The following is a 5,409-nucleotide window of genomic DNA, read 5'->3' on the forward strand; positions in this document are numbered from 1 at the left end:
GCGTCTGACTTTGGCTCAGGTCATGATCTCACGGTTTATGAGTTCCCACCCCGTCTTGTTTTGTGCTGATAGTGCGTAACCTGACTCGGGTTCTCTGTCTCTCGTTTTCTCTGTCACTGCCTCTCAAAGACAATGAAAAAATGTTCCATATCATTTGTCCTTAGGGAGATGCAAATTAAAACTACAACAAAGTACCACTACATACCTATTAAAAAGGCCAAACTTTAAGACTGACAATGCCAGTTGTTGATGGGGATGTGGAAGAAGTAGAACTTTCATATGTTGCTGTTGGTAATAAAATGCACAGCCATTTGGGAAAGACTTTGACAGATTTTTGACAATTAAACATACACTTTAGGCAACGATTTGCTAGACATGATGCCAAAAGCATGATCCATAAAATAACAAATTGATAAAGTGGACTTCAATAAAGTTTTAAGTGGGTGTTCTTTTTTGTTGAAATAAAATTGTTGTTCTTTAAAAAAAAATAAACGTTTAACACTTAAAATATATATATATATTGTTTTACTTCCACATATTTTATATTTCTCAGTTTTCCTTCCGTCATCATTTTCTACTTATTTTCCACCGTGAACAGAAACAGTATTTTGTTGATGATTTCAATCTTTTTAAATTTATTAACAGTTTTTTGCAGCCAAACATATGGTCTGGTCCAGAGAATGTTCCTCATGGACTTGACTTGTTATGGGTTGTTCGGTGGAGTGTATCATATATCTGTGAGGACTAACTGATATACCGTTGTTTAAGTTACTTTCCTTGTATACAGATCTTCTATCTGGTTATTCTGTCCATTATTGAAAGTAGGTATTGAAGTCTCCGTCGATTATTGTAGAAGTATTTCCTTTTCTCCCTTCGATTCTGTCAATGTTTGCTTCATATACTTGGTAGTTCTAATATTTTCATGTATTATATCTGCTATAGACTCTTTAATCAATATCCGACGTCCTTGTTTATCTATTGTATCAATTTGGGACTTAATGCCTGTTTTGTCTGATATTAAAATAACTACGCTTACTCTCTTTTGGTGACTATTTCCATGGCATATCTTTCCCCCCTTTAACTTTTAACCTAGTGGTAGCTTTAGAATAAAGTGGAATATCTTACAGACATTATATAATTAGATCATGATTTTTGTTTGTTTGTGGTTCTGTTTAAAATTTTTAATCAATTCTGTTAATTCTATGTCTTTAAGTTGGGTTATTTAATTCATTTATATTCAAAGTAATTATTCATAAGGGAAGACTTGCATCCTTGAGTTATTAAAGAGGAATATGAAGTATGAACTAGTATTTGGCATCTCTTTGGGCTTTAACTCTAATTATTTACTGTAACAGCAGTGTGATAGTTTACTAACACAGTACAATTGTATTACAGTACAGCATATAAATGAATATACTGATATTATAGTACATAAGCCATGAAGAAGGATATATATATACATACACCCTGTGTGTGTTTATATGCCATACGTGACTTTTAAAAATTTAGCAGTGTTATACAATACTTGATTGTTTTTAACCACATAAAAATGTGCGCTTTTTGTTACTCTTTACTCTTTCCTTTATCTTCATTTCCATTTCCATCATTTGGGATAATTTTCATTTACCTGAAGAGCATCTTTCTTTGTGTTCTTATACGAAAATGTCTTTAATATGTTTTTAAAGGATTTTTCATGAACTTTAGAATCCTGACAAAAAATTAACTTTTTGGGAGCACCTAACTGATAATTCATTACTTTTATTTATTTCTGTTGATATATAGGTGTAATTCTTACTTTGCTCTTTAAAGGAAGTTATTACACACACACAAAAGGAAGTTATCCATACCTTTGCTTTCATTTGCAACTACATGCATGCCTGGGAAAGGAAGAGAAAATACATTTGAATGGAGTCATTCAGGCTCCTGGAGAAAAGGAAAATAAATGTATTTCTCTTTTGAGAAATCTAATGTAAATAATATTTAGAAGTGATCTGTACATAGAGAATAAAATAGAGACTATTCCTTGATTTGCCTTCGTGGATATTCTATTACAAAATTTGCTTTTACATTTCAAGCATTTATTTATTCTTATAGTTCTGGATATTTATTTATTCTGTTTGCTTTCCATGTTTATTTGTGAATTATACTCTTTTTTTTGACAACTTTTTTTTTAATGTTTTATTTATTTCCAGGAGAGAGACAGAGAGAGAGAGACAGCATGAGCAGGGGAGGGTCAGAGAGAGAGGGAGTCACAGACTGAAACAGGCTCCAGGCTTTGAGCTGGCAGTCAGCACAGAGCCCGACGCGGGGCTCGAACCCACGAACCGTGAGATCATGACCTAAGCGAAAGCCGGACGCTTAACCAACTAAGCCACCTAGGCGCCCCATATATATACTCTTATTAATATATTAAATTTCTGTATATTTCACTTTAATGTTCAATGTATGCTTAAAACTATTAGTTTCCATAACTGTTTCCATATCTCATTACTACAATGTTGTTTATTAAACCTATCTAAGCACAAATATTTATATATTACCTACTTGGATGTGAAAGTCCAGATTAAATATTTTAAAAAATCCCCTACTGGACTGAACTATGGGACCAGGCTATTACTGTGTGTAGCTTATTGCTATCCTTCATCTCTAGGACAGTTCTTATTTTCATTATAAACCTTTTCTTATATTGTAAGGCATTTATGGTATGTGTATTGGAGTCCCACCCCATGGCACCAGCTCTTTTTTAGTACTTCTACATAGGGGAAGGAAGAAGAGACAGAGACAGAGACAGAGACAGAGACACAGAAACAATAGAGATTATTAACTACAGAGAACAAACTTAGGGTTGCTGGAGGAGAGGGAGGTGGGGAGATGAGCTAAATGGGTGATGGGAATTAAGGAAGGCACTTGTTGGGTTGAGCACTGGGTGTCATAAGTAGGTGGTGAATCCCTGGATTCTACTACTGAAACCAATATTACACCATATGTGAACTAACTAGAATTTAAATAATAATTTGAAACACACAAAAGAAGAAATGAAGTCCAGTTCATTCTGGGGATGGAGAGAGGGAGTAAGGAAACGGAAGATACTGTTACTAAGGATATGGCTTTAACAGTACCATTCAATGATACCCGATAAAAAATAAGGACCCCAAGAAGAACATGCTTTTACCAAATCAAGAGTTTCAATACATAGAGATAAATTCTAAAATGGAGTTAAATACAAGTTCTTAAGTTGAAAATACAATAGCTAAATGAAATAAAACATATCGTAAGAGAGCTCCAGCATCGGATTTGATAAAAAGACAAACTAATCAATGAACATGAATGTAAATCATTTGAAATGATCAGTCATGGTTTATGGATGAGCCAAAGATTGTCTCTGCATATCAGCCCTATGTTGTTTATTTCTTCACAGCAGACAGAGTTCTTAGACTCAAAATACCATTGTTGCCAAATTCAAATTTTTACACACTGAATTGATATAAACATAGCCCAAATTGGTAGATTTTAAGCCATTTTAAGCATGGCCATATCTCCCGTACATACCCTGTGAATCACCACCTAATGTCTACTAGCAGGAAATAAGATAAACCATGAATATCAGTGTCTCCAAGCTCCTGTGATTCACTCATAATTCTCTTGCTCAGAGACTCCCTGTCTTGCTGTTGAGAGACATCCTCTCCGCAGGTAAGCCCCTTCTCCAACCCCTTTCCTCTGGGGAGTTTCTTTGCCATCTTATCTTCCTGGGTCATGGCCCCACATTGTGGTCACCAGAAAATATGATCCTGGGGCGCCTGGGTGGCTTAGTTGGTTAAGCGTCCGACTTTCGCTTAGGTCATGATCTCGCGGTTCGTGGGTTCGAGCCCCGCGTTGGGCTCTGTGCTGACTGCCAGCTCAGAGCCTGGAGCCTGTTTCAGAGTCTGTGACTCCCTCTCTCTCTGATCCTCCCCTGCTCACGCTGTCTCTCTCTCTCCTAGAAATAAATTTAAAAAATTAAAAAAAATAAAAAAAAAAGAAAATATCATCCTGTGAGGGCCCTCCCCACTCCATCAGGCTGTCAGTCTGCCACTCAAACATATAGTGTGATTATGCCCCACTGTGATCATATAATTGTATATGATCAACCCTATACTGAAGTCCCTTAATCTCAATATAACTGCCCAATACACATCCATGGGTAGGTGGAGATAAATCCCACTGGGACATAGAGGTGTGTGCATCCATCTTAGGGGTCCCAACACTAACATAGAACCCACCCTAGGAGGAACCAAGACCTATCCCTTACCTCCAGGTGATTCAGTAGGCCAAGGGTTAGGGAGGATGGTGATTCATGGCTGAGCCATCAGATAAGTCTCTCACCCACATACCAAGGAGTTCAGAACTGATTATGTTTACAACCACATAGAGAAAACAAGGACACCAACATTTAGTTTCCTTAGCAACAGGTTTTATTGTATCAATATTTACAAGTGTTGATCTACAATAAACATTTAACTTCTTACAAAATCCTACATTCAATATTGCCAGATGTCACTCTCCTATATTCCATGCCACATTTTCATCAATAGGTATTTTATCAAAATCTCAATGACTTGATGAATTACGTATTAAAGGACACTTACATATGAAGCACTACCACCACATACATACACACATGCTAATATTTTCTGATACAAAATCTGGCTGAAGTGTTCTCTACTCTGACTTCAGGACTGCTATCTCCTCAGTGTGAGAACCTTACTGTTGACTCAGAAACAAGGGATCACTGAAGACTCCTCTTCACTCACCACACTGAGAGTGTTTCGTACAGTCTGAATCCTCACATGTGCCACACGAGCTGTTCTTTGAATAAAGGATTTCCCATGATTTTACATGGAATAACTTCTCTGGTCTGAATTATTTGTAAGAATTGTTTGGTATTCCTCAGAGCCTTCATCTTCTTACATCCTCAGTGTTTATTCCTTCACTGAATTTTCTTGTGCTCACCATACCAGGTACTTGGCTGAATGTTCTTTCAGTGATTACAGACCCAGGGGTTCTCCCATGTCAGATTGGTTCATATTGAACAATAATTACAAACAAGTGTTCCAGTATCTTTCAAGTTGAGTGCTTTGCTGAAAACATCTGTATCATTGTATTGACAGCATGTGTTCTGCCTTGTTATCTAAGATCAGATCAGTGATTAAGGCTTTGCCACATGGGTGGCATATATATGAATTCACTTCCTCATGCAAATACATTTCTTGATGGAGGAGTATGAGGACTGAAGGATCTCCCATAATGACTACAGGCTTTTCCTTCAATATGTGCATCCAGTGGTGAGTTTAAACATTAAAGCTGTGACTGATACTTCTTCCACATTCATTGCATCTGTAATACCATGTCGTCTCTATTCAGAATACTTAC

This window comes from Hyaena hyaena, unplaced genomic scaffold (assembly GCF_003009895.1).
Source record: "Hyaena hyaena isolate Hyena2069 unplaced genomic scaffold, ASM300989v1 scaffold_681, whole genome shotgun sequence".
NCBI lineage: Eukaryota > Metazoa > Chordata > Mammalia > Carnivora > Hyaenidae > Hyaena > Hyaena hyaena.